Source organism: Mus pahari, chromosome 12 (genome assembly GCF_900095145.1).
Source record: "Mus pahari chromosome 12, PAHARI_EIJ_v1.1, whole genome shotgun sequence".
Taxonomy (NCBI): Eukaryota; Metazoa; Chordata; class Mammalia; order Rodentia; family Muridae; genus Mus; species Mus pahari.
In genome coordinates, this window is record NC_034601.1 from 76,005,701 (window position 1) to 76,019,323 (window position 13,623).

Below are 13,623 nucleotides of genomic sequence, written 5' to 3' on the forward strand. Positions count from 1 at the left end.
AATTGCTAGAAGCTGGAAAGAACCCAGATATCCCTCAACAGAGGAATGGATACAGAAATTGTGGTACATTTACACAATGGGGTATTATGCAGCTATTAAAGAACAATGAATTTATGAAATGATTAGGCAAATATATGGGTCTGGAGGATATCTATGAGTGATATCCTGAGTGAGGTAACTCAATCACAAAAGAACACACATGATATGCACTCACTGATAAGTGGACATTAGCCCAGAAACTCAGAATACCCAAGATACAACTTGCAAAACACATGAAACTCAAGAAGGAAGACCAAAGTGTAATGCTTTGATCCTTCTTAGAAGGGGGAGCAAAATACCCATGGAAGGAGTTACAGAGACAGAATTCTGAGCAGAGACTGAAGGAAGGACAATCCAGATGCTGCCCAACCTGGGGATCCATCCCATAAACAACAACCAAACCCAGACACTATTGCAGATACCAACAAGATTTTGCTGACAGGATCCTGATATAGCTGTCTCCTGTGAGTCCTTGCCAGTGCCTGGCAAATGCAGAAGTGGATGCTCACAGTCATCTATTGGATGGAACACAGGGCCCCCAATGAAGGAGCTAGAGAAAGTACCCAAGGAGCTGAAGGGGTTTGCAGCCCTATAGGAAGAACATCAATATGAACTTACCAGTACCCCAGAGCTCCTTGGGACTAAACCACCAATCGAAGAAAACACATAGTGGGACTCATGTCTCTAGGTGCATATGTGGCAGAGGATGGCATAGTCAGCCATCAATGGGAGGAGAGGCCCTTGGTCTTCTGAAGATTCTATGCCCCAGTATAGGGGAATGCCAGGGCCAGGAAGCAGGAGTGGGTGGGTTGGGGAGCAGGGGGAGGAGGGAGGGAATAGGGGGTTTCCGGAGAGGAAACTAGGAAAGAGGATAGCATTTGAAATGTAAATGAAGAAAATTTCTAATAAAAAAATGTTTTAATTAAAAGAGTTCAGTTAGAATCAGAAATGAGTCTTCATTAAACCAGGTCAGATTTTATTGACTGCATAATAAAATTGGCATCATTGAAATAAAGTGATAGATATTCTATGACAGTAAAAAAAAAAAAAATAGCAACCACCCATACAATATGTTGGCACTGCTTTTGAGAAGGCTCACTTAGTCTGTACTTGCACTTTAGAACTTGGGTACAGAAAGATTATGACAGACTGACTTGAGATAGAAGTGAGTCTCTGCCTTAGGAAAACACAGATTAACCCCAGAGGTTCAATCCCTCTCCAGTCTCCTTTCCTAAACACATCTACCCTTTCAGTTACTGAGTATGCTATGGATCCATTAGCCTTTGACACTCCCCTCTGGGGCCAGATGTTTCAGGAATCCTTTGTTGCATATGAAAACTCCCCACAGGCCAGCATGCACCATGCCTGTGAATCAAGGAAACAGGATGAACGAACTCTCATCATAATAAAATCACAAGGAATAAGTAGAAGCTCGAAGACTGGTTTAAGAAATGAACCATGTGATGCAGACCAGCACCAATCAATGATGCAGAAAGGCCAAGGAATGAACAGAGAAAGCAGTTCAACATGAGCTGAACAATGTCTAGACCAAAGGATACCTCAAGATGTCCAATACACAGCTTTCTCCTGCCTTTAATCTCTAGGCAGGAAGGACAGTTTGGAACACCTACTAAACCACTGCTTACATGGGGTATCTTATGAATATTTTAAATATTAACCCACATTTATCACCCAGATGTTCTAAAATAAAGAAAAGACTAAATACCCAGAGATGAGCTCACTGGATAAGAGCCATCAGCCTGCATACCATCAGCCAATACCTCTGCAGCAGGCCCTGTCTGGAACTGCCCTGCAGTTGGCTCTGGCAGAAATCCCTGGCCAGCCAGCTGTGATGCCACTCACGACATTCCCAGGCAAACCTCAACAATGCCCATCCCTTTGCCCTCTGAACCCAAGTTCCAAACATCTCAAGCTTTCATGTTCCTCAGCGCTGGGAAGAAAGGGACAGGACAGAATATGGGCGGCTCAGCCTAGGTGAAGGAAAGTCAAATCGAGCTTCTGCACAATGGCTACATTGTAAATTGCCCTTAACCTGAACAAGAGACCCCGATGCCAAGCCTATTTGGAAGACACGATAATAAACTCTGAGACACTGTGACAGCTCCATCTGGCAGCCAACAGCAACAGCCAACCTTGTAAATGAGTTGCCTTGAGTGTTTCAGTAAAATGAGCCTCCAAACTGCATTGGTCTCTGCCAATCAATAACACAAGACTGAGCTGTTTAGTTAGTTCCCTCAACTCATAGAACTTTCAGAGGAAATAGCCGGTTAATCAAGTATTCAGTCGCTGGTTTGTGGTAGTTTTCTTAAAAAAAAAAAAAAAAAAAAAGTGGAAAATAGATTTTTTTAAAGAATGCATTTGGCATTATGGATATAATTTTCTCTAACTTCTATTTTCAAAGGCTACTGTGAGTTTTAAGTATGCCTACATGTCATTCAAGTGCTAAGGTAAATGACTGAGATATACGAGTCTTTTATGAATTATACAGGTAACAGCTACTAGAAGGTCTTAATATTTAGCGCAGTTGTTCTATTTCATGTCCTTGAAAAATAATAATAATAATAATAATCCTAAGCTTTTTGCTCCATAAAATCAAAAGCAAATTTTCAAAATAAAGTGAAAAAAAAAGAAAATATAACTCAGAAAAAATTTCCAATGAGATATAAAAATTTCACTAGTGTAGCTGAACTGATGTCTCAGCAGCCAAGAGCACTGGCTGTTCTTCCAGAGGCCAGGGATTTGGTTCCCAGTACTCATATGACAACTCACAATTATCTGTAACTCCAGTTCTACTACTAACATCTACTTCTGTCTTCCAAGGACACTGTGAACACATGGTGTTCAGATATACATGCATGCGAAACAGTAATATACATGAAAACAAATAAGTAAGTAAATAAAATCTTTTCAAATGTCTTTTAATATCTGAAAAAAAAATCACTGGATTTTTAAGGTTAATTCCATATTCTCCCCACAACACTGCCTGCCAACTTTCCATGTAAAGTATGTAGTTTCTAAGAATCCATCTGTGGTTGTGTTATCCTTAAAAGAAATTACATCCTCAATCTTCGTCCTGCCTATATAATGATCTGTTAAGGAAGCTTGGGTTCTTTAACATACAGATAATACCAAGGCTGAGGAAGGAAGATTGCCTCATGTTTGAGGACATTTGGTAGAGAGTAGGTTTTAGGCTAGCCTGAGCTACATGGCTACCTTGTCTCAAAAATAAAAGAATAAAATAAACTTGAAACGTTTGCAAGTACATTTACAGAGCGAATCTATTTGGATCTAGTGAGAAATGGCCACAGACATTCTGAGTCCGGTTCTCTTCACAACAGTGTATCGTGCTGCCAACTTTGATTCGGTACAGTTATTTTCTCTCTGTAATTCAGACCATTGGTTGGTTCCCATCCTAAACTGTCCTACCCACATGGTTTAAAGACCATTTAACTAATGTTTGTCCTGAGGAGGGCCAGAGAAGCACTTAGCCATTCCTGTTTCCAAGTAGGAGTTCTGACCGGATGTTTCTATCCACCCACCGGATAAACTACTTGGTGGAGCTGTGAAGAACAACAGTGTTGCTTTTCCAAGAGCCAAATGGTCGGCATCCCAAGCCTATTAACTGCACGGAGTAAGCTGTACCTGCTGCCTGCTTCTTCTTCAGCCAAGCTCTGGTTCACAGGAACCAGCCAGAATCCTAAACACCCACATATTGCCTCATGAGCTAATTCCTATGAAAGAAATGAGCCAGACTTCTGTGCCAATCATCTCCAAGAAGAGGCATCAAAGCTGGAACACAAGTCATCTCACCACAGACCAAAGTCTACCTTTGAATGTTGGAAATATTTCCAACCCTGATGCTGACTAGAGCTGAGACTTTAAACTAAGTCTTAGAACAAAGTTGGTAATTTGGTTCTTCTTAAGGTATTATTTAAATATTCATTTAACATCTTTTGCTATAATATAGAGATATTGCTTTTCCATTCTCTTAAAGAATAACCTATTTTCCTATATTGATTGTATTGTCTCAGTGAGAAAATGTATTAAGAATGAGATGGGGCCATTTGATAAGTGCATGTTAATGTAAACTGTGTTATCAGTAAGTTGCAAGATTTTCATTGAGAAAAACTACCCCTTTAACCAAGGAATTAAAATTCAGTAACAGAAATCAGTCATTTGTCACCCTCTGTAACAGATAGGATTACATTTGATGGAATGGCTTAATTACATATGCTAGCTAGAGGCCTGGGGTGGGGGAGGCTGCCTGGGGTCTATGGGAGTAACTTTAGCTGAGACTCTTAAGCAGTGGGGTATGAAACCTGAAGTGGCCACCTCCTGTAGCCAGGCAAGACCCCCCACTGGAGGGATAAGGACACTACAAAACCTTCAACCCAAAATTTGTCCTGTCTGAAAGAAATGCAGAGACCAAGATAGAGCAGAAACTGAGGGAATGGCCAACCAATGACTGGCCCCACTTGGGACCCATCCCCGGGCAAGCATCAGTCCCTGACACTATTAATGATACTGTGATGCTTGCGGACAGGAACCTAGCATAACTGTCCTCTGAGAGACTCTACCCAGCACCTGACTGAAACAGGTGCAGAGACCCACAGTCAAACATTGGAAGGAGCTCAGGGAGTCTTATGGAAGAACTGGGGGAAGGATTAAGGACCCCAGAATGGATAGGAACTCCACAGGAAGACCAACAGAGTCAACTAACCTGGACGATTGGGGGCTCTCAGAGACTGAACTACCAACCAAAGAACATACAAGGGCTAGACTTACCCCACCACCACCACCACCACCCTCTCACATTTGTAGCCTATCTGCCACTCGGTCTTTATGTGGGTCCCCCAAAAACTCGATCGGGGGCTGTCCTTAAAGCTGTTGCCTGACTGTGGTATCTGTTCCTCTAACTGGGTTGCCTTGGCCTCAACAGGAGAGGATGTGCTTAGCTTTGCAGAGACTTGATGGGGGGGGGGGNGAGACATGGTGGGGGGAAGCCTCTACCCTCTCAGAGGAGAAGGGTAGGAAGGGTTGGGGGAGGTACTATGTGAGGGGGTCTGGGAGGAGGGGTGCAGCAATTGGGGTGTAAAATAAATAAATACATAAATAAATAAATAAATAAATAAATAAATAAATAAATGGAAAAAAACAGAAGTAACTAAGTAGAAAGACTATTTGCAAAATGTGGTTTTAAATGGATAAAGAGGACAGGTTGGTCGCAATGTCACATGATAAAGAGGACAGGTTGATCGCAATGTCACATGCCTTGATAATCTCAGCACTGCTCTTTCTTTGTCCTCAGAGGCTAACTGCATAGACAACAACATCCAAGCTCTTTTGCTCTGTGGCTTAGATATAAAGGAACCACATATTTATTTTCTACAACGTCCCTCACCTCTCTGGATTCCCAATTGCTTAGCTATAGGTCTTGTAGTAGCCTTCCATTACAACCACAAGTCATAGGAGGTCATTGATCTCTTATATCTCAAGCACTTGATGGCTCCATTGAAGACAATTTTTCTTCCTAAGACCTTTAAACGTCTCACCATTTCTAGTCCCTGGGTGTTTCTTGTTAGTTGTGATGGTATCTAACTATATGTACCAGCAACCTACCTGAGCCGAAAGATGCCTAAATGCTCAGTGAAACATGATTTTGGATGTTCCTATGAAGATGTTTCTGGATGAAACTAACATTCAGATCATAGAGTGAGCAAAGCAATGTCCATTATGTGAATGGGCCTCAAGAAAAGACTTCACCATTCCCAAGTAAGAAGAAATCCCCTGTGTGACAGCCTCATGTTAAGACATCAATCAGTCCTGTAGCAGGGGCTGGGACATCAACGTGGCAAATTTTGGATTTTCCATCCTCTGTCAACTTATTAAAATAAATCATTTAGAATTCTCCTATTGACTGTCCTTCTCTGGAAAACCCTGACTAATATATTCCCTTTGTTCTTGGTCCTACCACTTTCTCATCATTAGATTGTTTCAAATGACTTCTGGTATACCCCTGTGTCTGCCTGACCCCTGTGTGATATTTCAGTGCTGTTTGCTGTGGTTTTTCTGCTTGAATTCCCCGGAGAATAGTCAATCCAGACACCTGCAGGACTCACGATGTTGCATCTGCATCCCCACTTTCCCATCCTTTGCGCGGGCCTTTTAGCATCACGCCTCCAAAACACACCAGAGTGGTGAAAGGGAAGAGGATCAGCCTGGAGAGATGATTCAGAGGGAAAGAGCACACTGTTCTTGCAGAGGACTGGCTTCAGCTCCCAGCACCTACAAGATAATTCATCACCATCTGTAACTCCAATTGGAGGACATCTGACATCTTCTGGCCTCCACAGGCAACTGTATGCACTGTAGAACACACACATGTGTGCAGAAAAGAACTCATATACGTAAAATAATAAAAGAAACAAATCAGTTTTTAAAAGAGGGCAAAGGGGATAATTAATAACTTCCTCCTGAGAGGCTTGCTCTTTCCTGAAAAGAAATGGAGGAGTGGATCTGCTCGGAGGATTAGAGGGAGGGAAAACTGCAATCAGATATATTTATATAATTAATTAATTAATTAATTAATTAAAAATAACTTCCTCGTGGCAAAGCTTAATGTAGAAATGAAATTTTCCTCTATACACTTTAGCATATTTCCTACTGGCCAAAACCATAGCCATTGCCACTAATATATACAAGTGAGCTAAAGACATTAAATTTGATTTCCAATCTTGGTGCAAATGTAACACGCTAGATGGCATGCCAAACATGGAAGCATCATTACCTGTCACACATATTATATTCCTCTTGAACCTCAATCCCACTTTCTTCACAGACCACAGCTGCTCTCCCAACTCGATGGGTATCTACCTGAAACATGGCAAAAGGATAAAACATTTCTCCTACTTGCCTTCAAGCTTACTGTCCTTTCTAATATTCATCTTTGCATTGTAATCTAATATTTCAAAAGCCAAAAGAAATCTTCAGCTGAGGCAGCTTCCAGGAAGAACACAGACAGGAGACGGATGGACCAGGGAAAACAGACTCCTCTTACAGATGGAAGGAGTGTATTCTCTGTTGTTAAAGTTTGTTCCAAAACTTGAACCACCAACATCTTCCAGCATCAGGCAATGTTAGGAGGCTCAAAAGCTACAACTAGGTTGCATAATTTGCACATATGTAGAAAGAGAGAGAGAGAGAGAGAGAGAGAGAGAGAGAGAGAGAGAGAGAGAGAGAGAGAGAGAGAGAGAGAGAGAGAGAGAGAGAGAGAGAGAGAGAGAGAAATGAAGGAAGAAAGAAATGAAGGAAGAAAGAAATGAAGGAAGAAGGAAACAAAGAAACAAAGAAATAAACAAAAAATAAAGAAACAAAGAAGAAAACAAAATTGTACTCTATATGTGTTTGTGGATGTGATTTTTTTTTCACAGACTCTCTAGCACCTATCACTGCCTGCAAAATGCTTGCACATAAAAATAAGACAGGAGATGTTGATGAATGACATGGTTCCTGAACATGACCATTGGCATGGTCACAGTGAACTTAAACTTCTAGATTACAGACTGCAAAATAGAAACTACTCACGAAGAGACGGCTGCATAAGATTTAGCATATATGACACTTGGAGTCATATATGTGACACTTGGAGAGATGCACGGTGGCTGCACAATCAGTGTGTCCTTCATAGACTCACCAAAAGGATTCAAATGGGAAAAAAATACTTGAAATTAGAAGTCAGACAGCTGGAAAAAGAAAGAGGGCTATCAAAGGGTGGGAAGTCAATAACACAGGGGAAATTGGGGTGTGTTGCACACATGTGTGAAAGTGTGCAAATATGGTATGTAAAGAGAAAAAATTCTCAGCATCATTATGACTACAAAATGGCTATTTTGCCTTCCAGTTTCCATCTGCACCAGGAGCTGATCCTGTCCCACAGCACTCCTTACCCAAATTTCGCAGGGAGAGAGCGGGTCTCCCAGGAGTGCTGACAAGCCTGTGAGCCCAGGTATGACCATCACTTCTGCTCAGAGGGACCCTCCCAGAGCCCTCAGGTCACAGGAACTGAGGAGCAGCCTGGGACAGCATCCTTCCAGTTTCTGTCTGCACCCTGAGCTGATCCTGTGCCACAAGGCTCCATACACAAATACCATCAGGAAAGAGCTGATCTCCCACGAGTGCTGACTCACCTGTGAGCACAGGTAAGACAGCCACTTCTGATCCAAGTGAGACCTGACCTGAGCTATCAGGACACAGGAACCAAGGAACAACCGGGGAAAGGATCCTTCCAGTTTCAGTCTGCACCCGGGAGTTGGTCCTGTGCCACAGCTGTCCACATTCAAATTCCTCCCAGAAAGAACTGGTTCCCCAGAAGTTCTAACACACAGGCTTGCAGAAGGGTCAAGTCACAGTCAGAGACAGCAAGAACAGCTAACACTAGAGACAACCAGATGTAGAGAGGCAAGGGAAAGAACATAAGCAACAGAAACCAAGGATACTTGACATCATCAGAACCCAGTTCTCCCAACACAGTGAGTCCTGGATACCCTAACACATCAGAAAAGCAAGACTCTGACTTAAAATCACATCTCATGATGATGATAGAGTGCTTTAAGAAGGACATAATAACTCCCTTAAAGAAATACAGGAGAACACAAGGAAACAACTAAAAGCCCTTAAAGAGGAAACACAAAAATCCCTTAAAGAATTGCAGGAAAATACAACCAAACAGGTGAAGGAATTGAACAAAATCATCCAGTATCTAAAAATGGAAATAGAAACAATAAAGAAACCACAAAGGGAGGNAACCCTGGAATTATAAAACCTAGGAAAGAGATCAGGAGTCATAAATGCAAGCATCACCAATAGAATACAAGAGACAGGAGAATCTCAGAGGCAGAAGATACCATAGAAAACACTGACACAACAGTCAAAGAAAATGCAAAATGCAAAAAGCTCCTAACCCAAAACATCCAGGAAATCCAGGACACAATGAGAAGACCAAACCTAAAAATAAATAGGTATAGAAGAGAGTGAAGATTCCCAACTTAAAGGGCCAGTAAATATCTTCAACAAAATCATAGAAGAAAACTTCCCTAACCTAAAGAAAGAGATGCCCATAAACATACAAGAGACTACAGAATTCCAAATAGATTGGACCAGAAAAGAAATTCCTCCTGTCACATAAGAGTCAAAACACCAAATAAACAAAACAAAGAAAAAATATTAAAAGAAGTAAGGGAAAAAAGTCAAGTAACATATAAAGTCAAACCTATCATAATTACACCAGACGTCTCACCAGAGACTTTGAAACCCAGAAGATCCTGGACAGATGTTATACAGACCCTAAGAAAACACAAATGGCAGTCCAGGCTACTATACCTAGCAAAACTCTCTATTATCAAAATGGAGAAAACAAGATATTCCATGACAAAAACAAATTTACACAATATCTTTCTACAAATCCAGCCCTACAAAGNATAATAGATGGAAAACACCAACACAAGGAGGAAAACTACACCCTAGAAAAAGCAAGAAAGTAATCTTCTTTCAACAAACCCAAAAGAAGATAGCTACACAAACGAAAATAACATCAAAAATAAGAGAAAGCAACAATCACTATTCCTTAATATCTCTTAACATCAATCCACTCAACTCCCAAATAAAAAGACATATAATAACAGACTGGATAAATAAACAGGAGCCAGCATTTTGTTGCATAAAGGAAACATACTTCAGTGCCAAAGAAAGAAACTACCTCAGAATAAAGGGCTGGAAAACAATTTTCTAAGTAAATGGTCCCAAGAAACAAGCTGGAGTAGAAGTCATTCTAATATCAAATAAAAACAACTTTCAACCAACAGTTATCAAAAAGGATAAGGAAGGACACTTGATACTCATCAAAGGAAAAATCTACCAAGAACTCTCAATTCTGAACATCTATGCTCTAAATGCAAAGGCACCCACATTCATAAAAGCTCTACTAAAGCTCAAAGCACACATTGTACCTCACACAGTAATAGTGGGAGACTTCAACACCCCACTCTCATCAATGACAGATCACGGAAACACAAACTAAACAGAGACACATTGAAACTAATGGGAGTTATGGACCAAATGAATTCAACAAATATCTACAGAACATTTCATCATAAAACAAAAGAGTATACTTTCTTTGCAGCACCTCATGGTAACTTCCCCAAAATTGACCATATAATCAGTCACAAAACAGGCCTCAACAGATACAAAAAGACTGAAATAATTCCATGCATCCCATCAGATCACCATGGACTAAGGCTGTTCTTCAAGAGCAACAAAACAACAGAAAACTGAACATATACATGAAAGCTAAACAATGCCCTACTCAATAATAACTTGGTCAAGGAAGAACTAAAGAAATTAACGACTTTTGAGAATTTAATGAAAATGAAGGCACAACATACTCAAACTTATGGGAAAGAATGAAAGCAGTGCTAAGAGGAAAACTTAGCTCTGAATGCCTCCAAAAAGAAACTGGAGAGAGCATACACTAGCAGCTTAACAACACACCTGAAAGCTCTAGAACAAAAAGAAGCAAATATACCCAAAATGAGTGTACTGCAGAAAATAATCAAACTCAGGGCTGAAATCAACAAAGTAGAAACAAAACCAACTATACAAAGAATCAACAAAACCAGGAGCTGGTTCTTTGAGAAAAGCAGCAAGATAAATAAACCCTTAGCCAGACTAGCCAGAGGGCACAGAGACAGTATCCAAATTAACAAAACCAGAAATGAAAAGGGAGACAACAAAAACTGAAGAAATTCAAAAAATCATCAGATCCTACTACAAAAGCCTATGTACAACAAAACTGGCAAATCTGGATGAAATGGACAATTTTCTAGACAGATATCTAATACCAAAGTTAAATAAAGATCAGATGAACCATCTAAACAGTCCCATAACTCCTAAAGAAATATAAGCAGTCATTAAAAGTCTCCCAACCAAAAAATGCCCAGGATCAGTTGTGTTTAGTGCAGAATTCTATCAGACCTTCAACAAAAACCTAATACAAATACTCTTCAAGCTATTCCACAAAATAGAAACAGAAAGAACACTACCCAATTCATTTTATGAAGCCACAGATAAACTGAGTATTCTCCCTTGGAGATGGAGTGGTTTCTGTCTAATGAGGAACTTTTCACACTTGCCTTTCATAGAGGTCTTCATAAGAAATTTTTTTTTCTACTTCTATTGTGTTTAATGTTCCAAATAGATTTTAAAAACTGGTTTCGTGCATATTACTTTTAGCTTCAGAAGATATCATGTATATTTAAGAAGCACTTAACTATTATAAATTATTTGATAACTGAAAAAAAAAACCCAAAATGGCTATTATACTCCTAAAGTATTTCAATCATGCTTCATTGTGGGTATTGCTGGATACCTTCACCGGTTTCCAATAAGAGGTACAAATTTGTGTATCACCAACTATATACACTAAAACACTTTGGATGTGGCTTATAAAAATCTGACATAAGTGGCACTAAATTCTCAATTTACTCCCGTAATTATTTTCTTATCTTGTAATAAGTTCTCTCTCTCTCTCTCTCTCTCTCTCTCTCTCTCTCTCTCTCTCTCCCTCCCTCTCTGACTAAAAGAACAGCTAAGCACACAAAAAAGAGAATTATATAGAGACAAATATAAGGCAAGCAAGGAAGGAGAGTGGGCCTTCACACTGAATCATCTCTGAATCGTGATGCTATTCCTCGACATCTCAGAGGAATATTTGCTCAATATTCTATGAGAGTGTCTGTTAACACTGAATTGGAGATGGGCATTTGAATCAGTGACACTGTCCCCAAATACTCTAAGGTCAATACTATATACACACTTCCTTCAAATCCCAAGATTACCATATAGTATATAATGTGATGCCCTAGAAGATATCCAGAACATAGTTTAAGAAGGTAAGAAACCTTAAGTGAAGTTGTGATTCTTGTGAGTAAAAATATATGCATATTCCCATCATAACATTTTGTCATGAAAACACCGCCACAGAGGACTGGGGAGATAGCTCAGTGGGTAAAAAGTTTACAGTGCAAACATAAGAACCTGAGTTTGAGTCCCAAGCACCCCCACAAAAGCCAGGTACTATGGAGACACATTTGTAACCCCATCTCTGAGCAGCAGCTTATCCACTGGGGATTGCAGGTCAACCAGTTTAGCTGAAATGATGACTCCAGATTCAGTGTGAGACCCTGTCTCAAAAAACAAGGTAGAGAAATGGTATCAGCATTAACCTCTACACACATGCTCACCCATGGGCAAGTATAACTGCATGAACATGCACACATGCACATGCACATTCCCAAACACACACACACACACACACACACACACACACACACACACACGCAATGTCTTAGTGTGATAATGAAAGATCGTTTTTCTGTTTGACAAAAGATCCTACAAATAAACATTCAACCACAATAATTACTCACGAATTCATTAGTATTTTACATTTTAAATTGCACTTTAAACTTGAATGCAACTTTTGGATCCAAATAATGAGATTGCTAATTTATTTACCATGATGTTTGCTACACAGTAAAATCTAGCATTTATTATACTGTTATATTTGAGAACTTTATAAAGAGAGGTGTCATGCAAACTACTCCAAATCTGTGCTTGTGTGTGTGTGTGTGTGTGTGTGTGTGTGTGTGTGTGTGTGTGTGTGTGTGTGTGTGTGTTTTCTGGGAATGAAACTCAGGTCATCAGGCTTGTGTTGCAAACATTTTTACCTACTGAGCCATCTCTCTGGCCCCTTACTTCCTATCTCGATACCTACATCTTTCAAGGGCAATTAAAACACAGATGCCTTCTACACATCCTACCATGACATTCCTCCTGAAATCAGCTGCTGCCTTTTTAATGAATCAAGGGTCAGCTGACTCACCATATCAACAGATACTCTGAGTCATGGACACAGAGTAATGGGTATGGCAGCCTACTGTTGTTGCTGTGAGACTTAAAAATCAGGTGCTGAACTGGTGGCTATCATGTAGAAGAATGAGAATTGATCCATTCTTATCTCCTTGTACAAAGCTCAAGTCTAAGTGGATCAAAGACTTCCACATAAAACCAGAGACACTGAAATTGATATTGGAGAAAGTAGGGGAAAGCCTCGAAGATATGGGCACAGGGAAAAAATTTCTAAACAGAACAGCAATGGCTTGTGCTATAAAATCAAGAATTGACAAATGGGACCTCATAAAATTGCAAAGCTTCTGTAAGGCAAAAGACACTGGCAACAAGACAAAAAGGCCACCAACAGATTGGGAAAGGATTTTTACCAATCCTAAATCTGATAGAGGACTAATATCCAATATATACAAAGAGCTCAGGAAGCTGGACTCCAGAAATTCAAATAACCCCACTAAAAAATGGGGTACAGAGCTAAACAAAGAATTCTCAACTGAGGAATACTGAATGGCTGAGAAACACCTGAAAAAATGTTCAACATCCTTAGTCATCAGGGAAATGCAAATCAAAACAACCCTGAGATTCCATCTCACTCCAGTCAGA